This window comes from Pan troglodytes, chromosome 12, assembly GCF_028858775.2.
Source record: "Pan troglodytes isolate AG18354 chromosome 12, NHGRI_mPanTro3-v2.0_pri, whole genome shotgun sequence".
NCBI lineage: Eukaryota > Metazoa > Chordata > Mammalia > Primates > Hominidae > Pan > Pan troglodytes.
Window position 1 is genome coordinate 50853851 of NC_072410.2, and position 18873 is coordinate 50872723.

Consider the following 18873-nt stretch of genomic DNA (forward strand, 5'->3'; position numbering starts at 1 on the left):
GGGTAAAATGCTCATGGGTGCGAATCACTGTGAAGGGCTTGCAGTGGAGCCATCCTGGGGAGGGGTGAGAGGAGACGGAGCTCGCATGCGAGGGGCTCATCTCACCAGCAGGCGGGGCCACTGTCTTCTGGACAGTCCTTCCAGCTCCCTGTCTAGAGCCCACTCACTGGACCAGGCAAGTGCTGGGGTTGGGGAAAGGGGCTGCTCAGCAGCTCCCTGCCTGGGCACCTAGAAGGGGCACCTTGGAAAATGTGGATCCACGTGGGTCAACCTGTCACACTCAATTGTGGCCCTGGGATTCTGAGAACCTCATTCCAGGGACTTCTGAGGCCACCTGGGGCCGGGCCACTTGGAGCCTGCACTTTGTAACTTGGACTCCTTGTAACTCGCCCTGGGGAGACAGAGCGGGAAACAGAAAGCCACTAGATGGGCTCCTGCTTTCAGTCACTGTGGAGGTTTTATGATCTGAGAGGTGAACAGAGGAGCAGCCGCAGGCCATTTAATCTTGATATTCACATACTGAATGAAAATGCAGACAAACCATTTTGTGTTTGGATTTTTTATTTTTTTAAACAAAAAAGAAATAAAACTCAGAGCTCACTTCAGGTAGTGCTGCTGGGGTTTTGCAACCTTCCAGGTGGAGCTGGAGTAGCCCCTGGTCTCCTGACAGCTTCCTGAGGAAACCTCTCAGCTTTGCCTCCGTGACCCCATCACAGACAGATGCCCCCAGAAGCCTGTCTCTAGGGCCCAGAACTGAGGCTTGGAAGCCATGCTGTCCATCTGCAGGGTGCAGGCTGCCGTCCCGGACAGCCAGCCACCCACCCACCTCAGGACGGCTGGGCCTCCCTCCCTGGCGGAACACAGCCGAGGAAGTCACATTGGCAAATGAGGTGTTGTGATTAATGGGGTCTCTTCTGCACATCAGGATGATGTATGGGCTGCGGGGAGGGGGCCTGACCACAGGACGGGGGGCCGTGCTGGGACCACACCCAGCAGAGCCCCGTCATGCTGGGACTTCGTGCTAACACATGGTAGAGATGTATTACATGTTGAATGAATGGTCTGTTGATGAAAACTTCAATATAAAGTCAGCACTGCGTTGGGGAGGCAAGTGGTGGGCTGCATGTTGTCAACTGTTTTCTGAGGCACTGGCATATGCTGAGCGAGCCCTTGACTTTGTAGTTCATTGCACTCTTCCATTTCTCCAAGCTCCCACCACAGGTGCCCTTCCTCCCCACAGCTGCCCACATTGGTGTGTGTTTAGTTAAGGTGCTGGCATAAATTAACCCCTGAATTTCAGTGCCTCATTCAACTGTGGTTCGTCTGTCACTTATACGGCCATCCAAGGTAGGAGTTATTGGCTGACCAAGGACTTTCCTCCAGTGGTGACTCAGGGATCCTGGTTTCTTCCCTCTTGCCGCTCCATTGTCCCACAGGGTCTCAGAGGCCTCTCCATTATCCAGTGGATGGGCAGGATGTGGAGAAGGCACACTATTTTTCATAATCTCTTAGCTCAGAAGAGACCCCCATATACCATTGGTGAGAATTAGTCACATGGCACATTATACGTCTGGATGAAAGAGGGGCTGGGACTGCACCTCCCTGGACAGTTGATTTCCTGTTCTACAGAGCAGAACCATGGAGAGTGAGTCATTTCATCGTCCATTCCTCAGAGACCTTCATCAATGCCATTCTTCTCTTCAGTAGCCAAATAGCTAACACACAGATGGTGCTATGTGCCAGTCACTGCTCTTGGCGCTACACATATTTTAAGTTATGTAATTCTCACAGCAACTCTATGGGTAGATACTACACTATTTCGTTGGTTCTAAGATGCACATTTTTTTTTTCACTTCAGCCTCTCTGAAATCAGGGCATAGTCAATGGCATCTTGCAACTGCTGTCAGCCAGGCAGAAGTCATGGTGGCTTTGTGGAAAACCTGACACTTTTTTGAAAGATCAAGAAAGCTCTAGCAACTACAGATGTGGAAACTGAAGCCCAGAGAGGTTAAATAACTTGTCCCAAATCACATCCAGTGAGTGGTGCATCCGAGATTTGAAGCCTGGCACTCTCCACTTCTCTGCTTCCAACAGATTGCAAGACCTGCTCTGGGAAAACAGCCTTTTAATCAACTTTTCTCTCCCAGGCCCCTCCTTGGGGGCTGAGAGCTCCTGGCCCTCTTGTGGAAGGTGAAGGGGAAGTATGTCTCCAAGTCCAAGATCAAGGCCCTGAAGTGTCGGAAGCCAGCTCCTGGCCAGAGTGATGGGAGTGTAGTTACAAGGACATCTGCTAAAGCCAGGATGACTGCTACATTCTTGCCGGCTGATAATTTAATCTCTCAAAAAGCAACAAGTGGAACTGGCAGGATACACTGAACTCTGATCAACTAAGAGGGGCACAGTGGTAAAATGACAGGGGCGTGGGAAGAAAAGGACTTTATCATCCTTCACAATGTTACAGGAAGGGAGTGGTGGCAACACCAGTTGTGTAGGGTGGACCTTGAGAAAGTAGATTGCTTTCAAGTAGAGAGAATATAGTGGCCCAAAGAAGATGACTCAAAAGATCAATGTGGCCCCTTGAAAAATCCAAGACAAAAAAACAAAAACCACCACCGCCACCAAACAAGAAATAGGGTGGTGGGAGAAGGGAAATTCAGCATATAGCCAAGAACAAAAATAACTCCCCCACCAAAAAAACCCAAGTCCTCAGATCAGATGGTACAAATGTGTCAAGAAGGCAGACCCCAGGGCAGAATGCCTCAAAACTTACGAGGGCCTTTGATGAGAGGGATGGCTGAACCCTTGCCTCCTGAAAATGCTCCTATCTTCTTTGGAGAGTGAGCAAGCCTCCCTCGGAACAGTGTGCATGTGGGGGCGGCCACCTGACACCCAGGAGAAGTTTGGCTTGGTCTGGGAGAGCACAGAAGTCACTCTAATAGACTGCCATGAGTTGGGTTTTGGGCTCCAAGAGAAATGACCTACAAAACCCCTTAGATAAGAGAAGAAAGGTGGAAACCAGAGATGGATAAAGACTTTTGATTTTCAAGATAGATTTTGGAAGCTAGAGACAGGGAAGCCTATCTCCAGCCATAGAACAGGGCAGGTTTTTGTATTTATAAAATCATTAGCAGAGCTAGGTCAGATCCATCCTGTACAGTGCATTGGATTCTCTCAGTCCTGCCTGACTTCTGACCTCAGCAATGCTGCACCATCAGTGAGCAACACTTGAGGGTGCCTCCCACCCCCAAGGGCTTCTCTGCGGGTGCCGCAGCAGGGGCTCCCCAGGAATCTCCTCACATGCATAACCCGGAATCGCCAGAGAGTTAATGCTCTATGGCCCCTACCTCAGAGCAACGTGAAGCAGAAGCTGAGAAATGCTCCCCACTGTCCCCCAAGGCAGGCAGCCCTGAGGTGCATTTCCTGTGCCTTCCTGGGCAATGCCAGGGGACCTAGCAACCAGCCATCTATCCTGGAGGTCAGCTCCCTCCCTACTCCCCACTTCATTCCCAGCCTTCTGTCTGGGCCACTATCCCCAGGAAAATGCCTTCACTCAACCTCTGCCTCAGAAGCTGCTTTCTGTAAAAAAAAGTTTGCAAAATAGAGAGGAGAAATCACCCATCATCTGGTCTCCCTCACCCAATTTGTACAATATCTGAATCCTCCCCATGCATGCATAGTACTTTACATATCCTCCTTCGTGGAGTGCACATAAACATGTAGCTTGCTTTTTCGAGTTCACATTTTATTTAAGTTTGTTGTCTGTGTTCACCACATAGTTTTTTGGGTTTTTAAGTGTTTTGAATTATTGTTGTAATGGTGCACATGCTGTTCCATGGAGAGGATATCTCACAATCCACTCAGCCATCTCCCTGCCTCCGGACTCTTAGATAACAGCTGTTAACTTTGCTGTGGGTTAGTAGTTCTAATAATTTGAACATCTTCCTGATTCTTGATACATATTGATAAACCAAGAAATGTCTTTGACAGCCCATAAGAGAATGTGAGGATCTCTAGGAGCCAGTGTGGCTTTGTGAAAGGCAAATGCTCCCGAATGAACTCATTCCCCCTTCTGGTGTAGGTCCCAGAGATCAAGGGAGTTCTGTATACTTCATTGTTTCAGTTTGGGACAGTCTGTCCATTTTGTGGACAGAATCAGAGATGGCTAAGTGATTATTCTCTATTTACACTGATTAAAAAGTTGACATCCACATGCAGGGAGGTCCCTGGTGGCCTGACTTGTGCAGCATTTTTGTCATGAAAGTGCATAGAGATAGAGAACTCCTCTGCGACACCATTGTGGATGAAGCAACTCTAAGAGAAATGAATAGCCTATTGAATGAAAAGACTTAAGATGCAAATAGATCTTGAGAAGTTGAAGGATGGACTATAACTCAGCAGGATGAAATGTTACATAAGGCATTCAGTTCAAAAAATCAACTGCATATGGACAGGATGGGGAAGCCTTGCCTTACTTAATAGCTGCTCATGTGAAACAGACCCAGAGACTCCAGTTGACCTCAAGCTCAATATGAATCATCTGTGCAGTGTGGCTGCCAAGGAGAATCATGCAATCTTGGGCCACGTTAATAGAAGTATAATATTGAGACCCAGGGAGGGGCGTTCCCACCAGGTTCTGATTAGTCAGACCACACTGGGAACACTGGGTCTAGTTCTCCAAGATAATTTCTCAGTGGAACATTGGCAAATTCTTTCCTTCATAAAACATTTATTGAGCACCTACTATGTGCCCAACACTGTACTAGATGTGAAGGGTACATAGATGATTGAGGCATGCTCCCTGCCCATACAGAGCTCATAGTCTAATGGAAGTATTTCACACAGCATTTGATAATTTACAAAGCAATACTTATAAAGCAAAATATATTCAATCAGCTATGCCTAGGGTCCTTTAAATGTTCTCAGGCATCACATAGAACACACAGACTCTCTCTCCCTCTCTCTGTGTATTATCATGGTCTTCATTTGAGGTAGAAGGCTAACCCGGCTCCCTCCCCTCCACCTGCCCTTCCAAGTCCATCTCATGTGATTTTGTACCTCGAGTCCCTTTACCCAGCCCAACTATCAGGTTGCAGACTCCTCTCTCCCTGGCTTTGAGCTGGAACACCCTTAGAACCCCAGGGTGTGTTTGCTGTGGTGGGTATGCTGTGGTGGGTGTGATATCAAGGGTGGGCCCTTGGTATCAATCCATTGGGAGTGACACCTAGTATCACAGAAGCTGGGAAGCTAAAAGCTACATTTCCCAGACTTCTCTAAAGCTATGATTCTGGATGCAAATCAGGTTTTGCCCCCTGGATGTGGGATTTGGAAAGTGGAATTGCAGCAAGTGCTATCTTCCCACTGCTTTGGCTCTTGCCTTGGGCAAGCATAACTAAGGCAAGCAATGTCCCAGTGTCCAGTTGTGCCCATCAGAATGGGCTACACTATGCTAAGAAATAAGCAAGCCCCACATCACATGGGTGGTTGGGGCTGCTGGCCTCTGTTTACCACACTTGGGAACCCAGGCTGGTGGAAAAACCATCACTTGGAGCATTGAGGTCACTGTGACAAAGGAAACAGAGAATACAGAAAACTACAGAATAGTACTTAAAGCTTCTACTACGAAGTGGCACATATTTCATTGAGTCACAGGGTCACTTAACTCCAGGGGGGCAGAGAAGGCTAATCCTACCATCTGCCTGTGGGAGAACTAGAAACACTTGGTGAACAACCCTGATGACCACGACACCAGTCATCAGCTTCTGAACACTGAGACCCACTTGTGGGGTGGTGGTGGTGACTTCCTGACCCCAGTCCCATAGAAGCCTTCTGACTCCTCACCATCCTGGTTTTGATGGGCGTACAAGCTCCCTTGGCCACATCCAGAAAGTATTTCCCAGAAGGTCAGCCTCAATCCCACTCTTCCAGCCCCTCTAGTGATTTTGTAATCACCTAATTACTGGTGTTAAGTCCCTTTCTGCTTAGCAGAGATTCAGTGTCTTCTGTTTCCTGCAACTGAACCGTGGTTGAGACATGCTGCCTTCACACCCTGCCCTGATGTCCACGACCACTCCTCTCAGCCCTGACCTCACTTAGCCCTCTGCACAGGGACCATCAGCTCCTATTTACCAAGGAAATAAATGAGGCCCATGAAATTCCAGTGACCTATCCAAATTAACAGAATCCGAATGTGGTAGAGCTGGGTCCCAAACCCAGCTCTCCTAACAGCTTGTTACCAGCTCACTCCACCAAACCACAAGCCATGTGCAGAGAAGTGCACTATGAGGAGGGGACAAGGGAGGCCTGGGCATGCATCTCATAAGGAAGACAAACGACAGTTTGGGGAGAATGGCAGACAAAGAGTTGACTTAAAATACTTTAAAAAAGGCATGAAAAGAGATTGCATTTTATTTTATTTATTTTTTTTCCTGAGATAGAGTCTCACTCTGTCACCCAGGCTGGAGTGCAATGGGTTGATCTCAGCTCATTACAACCACTGCCTCCCAGGTTCAAGAGATTCTTCTGCCTCAGCCTCCCGAGTAGCTGGGATTACAGGCTCATGCCACCACGCCTGGCTAACTTTTGTATTTTTAGTAGAGATGGGGTTTCACCATGTTAGCCAGGCTGGTCTCGAACTCCTGACCTTGTGATCCATCCATCTCAGCCTCCCAAAGTGCTGGGATTACAGGCGTGAGCCACTGTGCTGGGCCAGGAGATTGCATTTTCAAAAAACAAAAAAATGGCTACAACAATATTTCTGGTCCAACATGTTCTTCCTGAACCTTGTTGTCTTAGTCTGTTCTCACATTGCTATTAAAAACTACCAGAGACTGGGTAATTTATAAAGAAAATAGGTTTAATTTGCTCACAGTTCCACAGGAAGCATGGCTGGGGAGGCCTCAGGATACTTACAATCATGGCAGAAGGCAAAGGGGAAGCGGGCATGTCCTAAATGGATGGGACAGGAGGCAAAAGTGCAAAGGGGGCTGTGCTACACACTTTTAAACAACCAGATCTCGTGAGAACTCACTCACTATCATGAGAACAGCAAGGGGGAGGTCTGCCCTCATGATCCAGTCACCTCCCACCAGACCTCTTCTCCAACACTGGGGATTACAATATGACATGAGTTGTGGGCAGGGACAGAAATCCAAACCATATTACCTGTCATTCCCCAACAAGAAGTGGCACCTATTTCCCCTCCCCATGAACCTAGGCAGGCATGTGTGACTGTCCGGATGAGTAGAATGTGATAGTGATGCCGTGTGACCGTTGTGGCTGGGTCATCAAAGTCACTGCAGCACTGCCTGGCTCTGCTGGAATGTTCACCCCAGAACCTCGCCACACACTGTGAGGAAGCCCAGCGCACAAGAGGCTGCACATTAGTTTTCTAGCTTATAGCACCAGCTAAGGTCCAGCCAACAGCTGGCATTGACTCTCACACATGTTCATAGACGGACCTTCAGATGCTTCTAGCCCCAGCCCTTGACCCAACCCAGCTAATGCTAGGTGGAGCAGAGACTGCCTGTCTCCACTGAGTTCAGCCAAAATCTCTGATTTGTGAGCAAAATAAATGTCACTTTTGTTTTCAACCAGTAAGTTTTGTTACACAGCAATAGGTAACCACGACAGGTGTCCACATTCAAGAAGAAGTCAACTTATTCTACGTAGCTGTTCATTCACTGTGCTAAGAATTTCTAAGTAGCTGCTGCTTGGCATTGTTGGATCTTGGAAGTCCAAAGGTGACTGAGACACCCTCCCTCACCTCAATAAGGTGTGGTCTTACAGGGGAGATACATGGGTAATGAGGCATTACAGTCCGCTGATTGCTAAAAAGGGCCGATGAGTACAACACCAAAGCAAGTTCAATGGGCTCTGATTGGGCGAGTCAATAAAGGGTTCACAAAATAACACCTTGTGAAAAGAAGGAGTCCAGTGAAAAGAAGTGAGGAGGGCATTCTAGCAGACGGAACAGCAAATGCAAGAGCTTGGAGGTGTGACTGAGCATGGCACATCCAGAGAAGACAGGGAGGCACTCAGTGGACTGTGGAGAATGGAGCGGAAGGCAAGAAACCAGAATCAAGGAAAACCAGCAGGAGGTGGTCATAGGGGGTTTCCTGTGACCTCCCTGTAGGAGGTTGTCCTGCAGGATCAAGAAACAGAAGTGATTTTGGAAGGAGAGTCAAGGTGGTTGGTGACAGTCTAGATGGAAAAAGTGAGGAAGAAGAAAGCAGTGATGATGTAGAATTTCTGGCAGAAGAAACTCTTGTTGAGAAGAGGAATTCTGGAGGAAGAGTGATTCAGGAAGGAGTTGACGGGTTTGTTTTTATATTTGCTGATTAAGAGGTGTAAAAGAATACCTAACTGGAAGTGGCTTAGAATAAAGGCACATGTTATCTTATATAGCACACAATCCCAGGGTTCATTCACTGATTCAATCACATAATGACAATATTCTCTCATACTTTTGGTCTGCCAACCTTGGCACCTTAGGTTTATTCCCTCATGGTCACAAAGTGGCTGCTGGAGGTCCTGGCACCACCTTTAAATAGTAACTTCCGGCCAAAGGGCAGAGCTTCCATTCCTGAGCCTATATTAATAGAAAAACTTTCCCAGAAGCCCCTCGGTCTGTTGATCAGGATGAAGTCATATGCTCACGTCCTAGCTGCAAAGGAGGCTGGGAGAACAACTCTCTGGTCTTCACAGCCTCCATGTGGGAGGTGGATTCTGACAAAAAGAAAAAGGGCAGTGAAGGATGAATGGCTGTTGGGAGGGCATCAACCAGGTTGGCCTGTGCAGTATCCAGGTAGGAATGTCGGGGAGTCACATATGCAGGTCTGAGACCCAGGAGAGCAGTCTAGGCCAGAGAGTTTAAAGGTAATGTTGTTATATATGCTTTTCCAATATCTTTTGAAGGCTGTGCTAAACATTTTATGTAATTATCTTGTTAATCCTTCTAATAGTCTAGAGGACTTGAGTCCAGGCAACTGGAAGCTCTCTGCTTCTTTGAAACCATATGGGTTCTTCTTGTTCCTCTGTGGAGTGGACAGAAAAGGTCCCTGAGGAACCCAGTGCTCCTCTAGGCTCTCTCCCCATCTGACCTGGATGGATAAGTACAAATAATTGCTCTCTTATGCCTGTGTCCTGGGCATAGGAAAGCAGAGCCTCATTTAGTGAAATTCTGGTGGCAGAAAAAGGAGATCCTCTGAGGTAGGGTTGGGGTGCTTGTGGGAACCGCTCAGCCCTAGATATATGAGGGGGACCTGGAACCCAGATACAAAATACTGTACTTCTCTAGGGATTTTTGGAATCATTGAAATAGCTATGGTACTGGGCAAAGGAGGAGGAAAGATGGAAGGAGGAGGAGAAGAGTGAGAGCTGAGTTCCCCTCTTGCCAGGGGACAAGATGAGTTGAGTCAGTGGGATGGACTTCTGATGGCCCCGGGGTCTTTCTCTGTATTCCAGTTGCAAATGAAGGTGGGGTGATGGGCAATGCTGCTGCCTAGGCTGTTCTTGGGAAGGGATTAGAGGACACAGGAAAGGGAAAGAGCTAAGTGACCCCAGTGGGTGGTCACCACTGAATGTTACCTAGGAAAGTTAGCCACTAAGAAGATAGGACTTCAATATGGACTTGGTCTAATTTGAATTCTATCACAGAGGTTTTTCCTTCCAGGCTTACCTGAGATTGGGCCCTACGCTTACACTAGCTGAAGTAGCTCGGCCTGGGTAGAGCAACTGTAGAGCTCAGAGCCCCTTGAGGGCATTCATAGTGATAGGACTTCCCAGGGGGTGTGGGAAGTCATTTAGGGTCCAGCACAGGCTACTGGACCCAGTGTCCGGCATCATCCATGGCCGTGGTAGATACTCCACATGCCCACCAGCATTCCATCTGTTCCCCCATTTGTCCTGCTCCCCTGCAGGTAGAGCAGGGCCATGTGGCTAGTTCTGACCAGTTCATCAGTGAACAGTCTCATCACCCACCCCAGTGAATGAGAAGTCTTCTGATGAGATGACAAAGCCCCAGATTAAGCCAGCCCCAAACAAGTTTGAAAGATACTTGCCCTGAAGAGTACTGCTGCAGATTTTCAGTGAGAGGAAGATAAACCTTTGTTGTTAAGATGTAGGGACTATTTGTTATGTGGCATAACTTCACTTATCTTTACCAACACACAGACATGCAATATGTGTGCAGTACGCAACCATTGAAATTAAGCCAGCTGCTGACTCATTATTTGAACTTGAGCCAGTCCCTTTGTCTCTGAGATTCAGTTTCTTCATCTGAAAACTGGAGGTGGCCACATTTGCTTCATAGGAGTGTGCAAGGACTGAAAGTGACAGTGCTTGGCCCATGAAGGGACACATACTAGATGTTCCATTCTTGTTGATTTCATCCCCCTTCCATGAATGGATACAGAGAGGTAGGAGGCGAAGACCCTGACCTGGAGGAGGTAGGTCCCAGTGTCAGCTGGGGCACAAAGTGAGATGGGCAATGCAACATCCCTCCAGGTGGGAAATGACATTCCCTGAGAATCAACTGAATGTGGGGCTGGAGCCTCCATTCCGTGATGGGTATTAAAGTGGGGATGAGGTGAAGCCTGTCCTGCTTTGGTAGAGCTCCCCCTGCCTCTTCTTCACCATCTCAAAACTGGACGGAAATCCAGAGGTCTTCATAAGTGGGGCCACTTTGCTCCTTTATGCTCCCACCTTCTCCGGGCCTCCTTCAGGAGGGAAGTCAGCATTCACGGTTTTCCTAGGCTTCCAAATCATTCTGGAGATCCCTCCGTAGAGGTGAGGGAGAGTTCCAGGAGATTTCTGCCAGACTGGGTCCTCTTACCTGGTTGTGATAGGAAATCTTTGCTCAGAGGCTGCTGTTGTTCCCATGTGCCCAGCTGTGGGTGCAGAGACTTAGGAGAGGGATCATTTCCTGGTGGGAGGGGGTGTTTGTGGGGTCTGCTGATTTCTCAGGTGGTGGGCTGTGAGCTGGATGAAGGTGAGTCCCACAGGGCCAAGGGCAGGCCCACAGCCCACCTCCACGTGTGCAGGAACACCTGAGCGATTCTGTAAATATGACAGACTTGGGTTGCAGTTTCTTCCACAATGCTAACTTCTTGTGTGGTCCTGGACAAATCCCTTATGCCCTCTGTTTTCACCTTTGGAAACTGGAGAACACACACACCTATCTCACAATGCCTGGCACATGGTGGATCCTCACAGCGTAGTCAGCCACAGGCCAAACCTGCAGTCTGGTGGGGCATCCCACTGGGAAGCACAGCCCCAGCTGGGGACTAGGAATGGGGACGACTGGTCAGCTGGCTCTGCTCTGGACAAGGACAGCAGGGCTGGATGTGCAGCGAGGCAGGCAGGCTGGGCAGGAGATAGGGTGGCTCGCTGCCATGGCACGGGCATCCTGCGTGGCCTTGGAAAGCTGGCTGCTGCGCCTGGCCTCCCTCCCCAGCTGTTCCTTCTGTTTCAGATAAATAGTTTCCGCCTGAGCAGCCTCCTCCCTGCCACCCCCAGCCAGCTTCCTGTTGCAACACCTCAGCTGGACAGTAAACACAGGCCCTATCTGTCTCTACCACATCCCTGGCTCCCTGCCAGCCACAGGCTCACCCTCTTCCAGCCCAGCCCCAGCCAGATGTGCCCGAGGCTTCCACAGCTGTTCCCTTGACCCCTGAGTCAAAGCTCTCTCTGTCAAGGGATTGCCCTGTCCCTTCCTACCCTTTCCATATTAGCTCTGCCCTCTCCTCCCTATCAGGGCAGGAATTGAGAGGGCGCTGGGGTTGCCATTTAATTGTAGTTTTCTCCTCCACTCTCCACTCCTTAGCGGCCTCTGCAGTCTCCAGCCTTTGGCAACACTATAAACAATGTCCATTGTGTCTTCACTGTGCCACCAGCACCCTGCATCCCAGATCCATTGGACTTGTCTCCCCTGCCAGGCACCCAGGACGTCTGAGTGCTCCTGGACTCTCCTGACTGGGAGGAGGAAGTCTAACAGGCCCACCCGCATGAGGTGCTCCAGACTCAGCACCACACCCCTCCCAGGACCCATCTTCCTTTTAGGCTCACATATGGTCTTACCTTCCCAAGAGGGGTCACCTCCATCCCTTCTGCCCTCACCCTGGCCCCATGCAAGCTCCCTGGAGGGTGAGGTCCCCACACTCATTCCCACCGGGAGAAGAAGGCTTCTGTTGTCTCTGGGGCTCTAGGACCTGCTGGGAGACAGGTCCTAGTGTTGGATATGAAGAAAGCAGGGCCTCTTTCTGGCCTGTGCAAGAGTTTGGTGCTGTAGGTCCAACCTTTCTAGGCCCCCACCTTCTCACCTTAGCATCCGGCCATGGCTTCAGCATCCCTGGGAGACAGTAAGGATGTCCCTATCTGTCTGTTCATATGGCCCTAACAGGACACGAATGGATACTCACAGTTGCATCTCTCTTGTTCTTTCTCTCGCTCAATTTCCCCCCATTCTCTCTCTCTGTCTCTCTCACACACACACACACACACACACATGCACGCACACCAGCACACTAGGAGAAAAGGAGGGGGTGCAACATTTTCAATAATCTTTTAAGATAATTTGACACAATGGTCATTCAGACCATGATGAAAAGATTATCTGGGGAAACGATGTGAAAAGAAAGATTCTTCTGCTCAGAATGCAGTGGAAACCTGAGGCTCAGCCTGAGCTGGGGAGAAGGCTTCCTCCCAGCCATCAGGGCTCAGGTTCCAGTCTCCCAGACCCGAGCCTCAGCCCCCTGCACTGAGCTTCAGAACTTGGCCTGGCTCCTGCTCCTGCACCAAGCCTTTCCAGAGCTCATCTCTGTTTCACCAGAGTCCCTGTGTTGCATCTTAAATCCCTTTTCTGTAGTCCCAGAGATGTTTCCTCAACTCATTGTTCTGTCATTTGCCACAAGGTCCCAGTCCCTGAATTGATTGTGCAGGGTCAAGGACCTGATTAGAGAAAATGACAGCTAGAGAAAGGGACTTAGAAATCATTCTTGCTATCCTCTTTTTTTAATAGAAGACGTAATTGAGGCCCAGACATACTAGCTGGTAATGATAGCAGCTGAAATTTGCTGAACGTTTAAATGACTTGCCCCAGGACACCCAGCGACTAAGTGATTCTCACCTGGGTTAGTCTGACTTCAAAGTCCAGTGCCTTAAACCACTAGCTGTACTGCCTTCCCTGTAGAAAGGAGATTTGTGAAGCAACTTGTCAAAAATCCCAGAACAAATTTTGGATGCAGCTGGCCCCAGAACCAAGGTTGCTGTCACTAGCTGTGCACTGTAAAAGGCGAGGACCTTGGTGAGCAACTGTGATGAGGGCAGGGCCAGACCTGGCCTGAAAACCTTCTGCTGCCTCAGGTCCCGGTTCCTTCCTTCTCAGACCCAGTCTGGCTCTGGTCTGGGAGAATGTCTGGGAGGGACCTGGGAGCCCATCTTGCTAACACTTCACTGTGAGTTGCTCAAGGTCACGGGAGAGCTGGGGCACAGCCTAACTCCCAGACCAGCCCTCTCCACCCTGGCTCCATTCTCTGACCCCTTCTGTGATGGGCCAGGGCTTTCCAGGGCCACGTCAGCTCCAAGACTATTTTGGTGGTCAAGATTTGGTGGCAAGTCCCAACAAGTCCTCTCTGAGGGGTTAAGATTAGCACAGGGACCTCAGCTATGACTCACAGAGGTGGCTGGGGTCAGGCCAGCCTGGCTCCTGTTACTGCTGTCCTCTGATTCACCAGTGGAAAAATGTTTGGCCCAAGACCTTTCCCCAGCTGCCAGCTTCCTCCCTCTTCCAATCAACTGGGTGCTGAAGAGTGGGGATGGGGCTTCCCCATTCCTCAGCCTCAGAACCTGGGCTACCAGCAGTAGCCGGGCAGCTGGTTTGGGTTCAGGGATTCCCTTCTTTGGGGCCACTCTGATGTTCCCAAAACCTTCTCTCATTTTATCCATATTCCTGGTCTCCCCAATATCTAGCCAAAGGGCTGCAGTCTACCTTCTCTGCTTCAGCGAGAAAACCCCAGGTCAGGAGGGGCCTGCTGCAGTCAGGTTCTGTCTCCACCCTGCCGAGACCTCTCAGAGTTCGCTGCACCTATTCAGGTGTGATGGCCTCCCTGTAAGTGTAAGGCATGCACCATGTATGTGTCTCATGTCACTCTCACAATCTTAAAGTCAGGGAGGTGTCAGTGAATTAGCTGTGTGTGTGGGTACACATGTGTGTGCATGTGTGTATGCACACATGTATGTAGAGGGAGCATGAGGAAGGAAACTAAAGGGCAGGCCTGGATAACCCATAGGGCTCCTAGCACCCTGAGTTCAGAAATCCCAGGTCAGTGCTGGCAGAACTCAGTTTTCACCATCTATAAGAGAAGAGTTTGGACTTGATGGCCTGGAAGTGTCTCACCCCTGCAGGCCAGATTTTCCAGAGCCATCTGCTTCTCAAATGCTTTGCCTCCTGAACCACCCTTGGTCTTGTCACACACAGACATGGCTTGGGGCTACAGATAGACAGTCATCATATTCCTAAGCTCCTTTCCAGGTCTGCATCCTGGAAGCACCTTTGAAGGGGCAGCCACGGCCGCCCGCCAGGCATCCCTGACCTCTCCAGAAGGCAGAAGGGAAGAAGCTGGAGGAAGGGGAGGGGCTGACTTCCGGCGAAACCTCGTGATTTCTACCAACAATCAATCAGCAGCCGCCTTTCTGGCCCCACCCACTGCCACCCCTGCCAGCTTTGGATTCAAGTTGGCTTTCACCAAAGGCCTCAGAAGCCCTGGAATGGCGAGTGCAGTGGTCATTGTGACATTTCTTTTTCCTTCTCTGTTTTTCAAGAACATGGCAGAGACGTGGCTGCTGTGGAGCTGTGACTCGTGAATGGAACAGTCCTGGTTGGAAGGATCTGGGGCCTGGAATGTGCTGCTGTGGGCATCAGTGGAGCTGCCATGTGAAAAGGATGCCACTTCCCCCTCCCCAGCATGGGGCAGTGAGCAGGGGCAGTGAGCAGGGCCAGCAGGGAGCAGCCTTCCCGGCATGCTGTGCCTCCAGGGACACAAGGGATGGAGGGCACAGTGGAGTAGGTCCCGGCAGGGAGGAAGGGTACCTGCTCCTGCCTCTTGCCTGGCATGAGGCCAAGCTGGAGAAGGGTAGTGGGAGCCCAGAGCCATCTCTGCAGCTGCAGAGTCCCTGGGACCACCTGCCCAGGAGCCCAAAGGCTGGTTAAACAAAGCAGCTAGCCCTGGAGAAAAGGCTGGACAGCAGCCCTTCAGAATGCTGTAACCCTTCTATGCAGACAGACGCCGCTTAAATAATCAACAGAGGATGTGAACAGATGCTCCAGCTGGGTCAGGGTCCCGATCTCACAGGGTGGGGCTGGTGGCCATGTGAGCTGGTGCGCAATAAACAGCAGTGTCCCTCCAGGGGCAGGGAGTGGTGTGGGCGGATGATGGCTTTAGATGGATAGTGTCAGCGGTGAGGAGGGATTGTTGTATAGAAGAAAGGATGATTCGGAAACCATGATGGAGCCAGAGGGAAGGGGAGGTACTATGACATGTCAAGACAAATCCACACAAGTGGGATCTCCTCGCCCATGAATGAGTGGTCCCTGTAGCCCCTAGTCACTGAGTGCTGAGGACACTGAATCCTCAGGGTGTGTGGCAGGCTCTGCTATGGTGGGTGGCTGCACCCTACAAAAGCTTTAGCTGAGCTGGGGCTCCAGGCAGGTCATGGAAGCTATGGCCACACACAGGGTGGGCTCACGCCAGGGCAAGAGGTTGCCTCTCTGGCTCACCCCAAGCCTGCAAGGCAGGTTTGGCTGTGCTGCCCAAGGCCACCCTGTGTGTGGGGAGCACAGCTGGTCTGCCTGGAAGAGCCCGGCATGACCCGCATCCTCCCCACTTTGTTCCTGTTGCCCCTAGGGACCAGTGGGGCCAGTTCAGGTTGTTCCAGCTGACATCTATCAGCAAACAACACACCCGCCCTCACTGGCCAGGCCTTGTTTACACCACCGCCTTGGCTCCAGACCTGAGCATCACAGGACACAGGGTGGAAATTCAAGGGGGATCTCATAACACTGCCTGAGAGGAAGCCCATCCATCAGGCGCCTCCCAGAGTCACACAGTCTCTCCTCCATTGAGGGGAACAGCAGGTGGGGTCTGTGGGTACCTCTACAATCTTCTGCATCCTTGTCCCTACTTTTGGTGGGCTAGTAACAGGGCAGGCACGTGGATAGTGGACCAGCAAGACAATTGAGATGACAGAGACCTCTCTCACATCAGAAGGAAACCTCTGGGACATCACTGTCACCTTCCAATGTCAACCTCTGTACCCACTTCATGGTAGGGGATCCCTATGATTTCTAGACACAACAAACTCATCCCTGCTTTTGGGACACTTCTCCACCCCAGCCTGCCTTGCCTAGATACCTGCTACATACCTGTCCAGGCTCAGTTCAGATATGACTCTTCTAGGAAGCCTTCATGGACTGCCCGCCCCACCAAATTTGTGTCAGGCACCCATGTTCCTCTGTGCTCCCACAGCCCCCTGGGGATCTCATGCTGTAGCATTTGTTCCTCTCCGTTGACATTGCTGAGATGACCACATGAACTCTATGGCCTGCCTGCTACCCTGTGAACCCCGCACAGAGTGCTGGGGAAGAGATGAAGAAGGCACAGTCTCATCCATCCCCAGTTTCTAGGATGTCTTGTCCGTGTGTTAGTGCTATACCTGAACACCACAGACTGCACAATTTATAAAGAATAGATATTTATTCAGCACATTTTCCTGGAGGCTAGGAAGTCCAAGAGCATTGGCACCTGCTTCTGGTGAGGGCCCACCTGCTGCGCCATGACACAGCGGGAGGCATCACGTGGTGAGACAGAGCAGGCGCACTTGCTCAGGTCTTCCTTCCTTCCTTCCTTCCTTCCTTCCTTCCTTCCTTCCTTCCTCTCTCTCTTTCTTTCTCTCTTTCTTTTCTCTCATTCTGTCACCCAGGCTAGAGTGCAGTGGTGCAGTCTCAGCTCACTGCAGCCTCCACTTCCCAGGTTGAAGCAATTCTTGTGCCTCAGCCTCCCCAATAGCTGGAATTACAGGCGCCTACCACTGCGCCCAGCTAATTTTTCTGTATTTTTAGTATAGACGGGGTTTTACCATGTTGGCCAGGCTGATCTCGAACTGCTGACGTCAGGCGATCTCGAACTCCTGACCTCAGGTGATCCGCCTGCCTCAGCCTCCCAAAGTGCTGGGATTACAGGCGTGAGCTGCCGCAGGAGGCCTCTTCCTGTTTTTATAAAGCTATCAGTCCTATAGTGGAGGCCCCACCCTGATGACCTTATCTAATCCTAATTCCCTCCCAAAGGTCCCACTTCCAAATACCATCAACGTATACATTTGGGCATTCAGTTTCCAATACATGAAATTTGGAGACACATTCAAACTGCAGCACAGAGAAAGGCAAATATCTAAATTACTGTTAGAAAATGATGGCCTCACTCATGCCTGTGGTTGACTTGCCAGCAACTTTTCCTTCAGCTTTATCACCATCATCATGACAGTCACCAACCCCATCTTTTAGTACAGCTGTATTGAGGTATAACTGAGCATATAATAAGCAGCACCTATTTTAGGTGCCCAATTTGATCATGTCTGACATATACATACATCTGTGAAACCATCACCACAATCAAGATAATGAACATATTCATCATCTCCAAAAGTTTCCTCCTGCTCCTTGGTAATCCCTCCCTCCCTCCCCTCCAACTTCCACTCCTTGTCCCTGGCAGCCACTGCTTTGCTTTCTGTCACTATAGATTAGTTTGCGTTTTCCAGAGCTTTATATAAATGGAATCATACAACATGTACTCTTTTTCCTGGCTTCTTTCACTTAGCATAATTATTTTGAGATTCATCCAAGCTGTTGCATGAATCAGTAGTTCATTCCTTTTAATTGCTGACTAATGTTCCATGGGATAGATATACCAGAATTTGTTTATCCACGCACCTGTTGATGAATATTTGGGGTTTTTCCAGTTTGGGGCTATTACAAATAAAGTTGCTCAACATCTGCGTATGAGTCTTTGCACAACTTTGTATAGACATATGCTTTCATTTCCCTCATCACTTCCTCCCCGCGTGGACACCTCCAATGTGGGAGCAGAGACCCTGATTGGGAGGACATCCTGAGAGGGATGTGGGAGAGGAGGAAGGTGGGAAACACCTTGCTGAGGCCTGGCTGGGGCCTTGCACAGGCCCCCAGGGGGAGAGGTGGGGCATGCTGGGAGGTGCCAGCTTTCACACACCCCACACACCCCTTAGGGGCTCCTGACTCATCCTCCCCAGGGTCTCTTCCTCCACAGGTGGCTGCCTATGGAGCAAAGTTTTAGAAGCTTCTTCACTTGTCCCCCATTTAGAATGGAGAAATACCCACCAGCACCATTCTATTCCCACTGGGCAGAAGGCAGGGACCCGCCTTCCCTCCCCAAGATTGACATCCTTCATTCCTAAGTGCGCACACACACACACACACACACACACACACACACACACCCTCTGCAGCAGAGGGACAGGAGCTGCGGGGCTGAGGGCTTAGAAGGTAAGAAGTCCCTCAGACCCCCTGCAGGTTCTGGCTGGGAGGTGGAGTTGACCTGAGATTCCTGCTCTCACCTGGAAGCAGCTGCCCAGCCCAGCCTCAGGTGACTGAGTGGCAGCTGACATACTGAGGAATTTGAGAAAGCCCATCGCTTTCCTGGCAGCTTTTAATCCCTCAGTCTCTCCCTCCTCCCCTGGACCTGAGGTCCAAAAATCCTTTGTGCCCCTAAACCTCCCACATTGGGCCTCCCTGAACTCTTCCCCACCTGGACAAACCCCAATTCAAACCCCTCTCCCTCCAGCTAG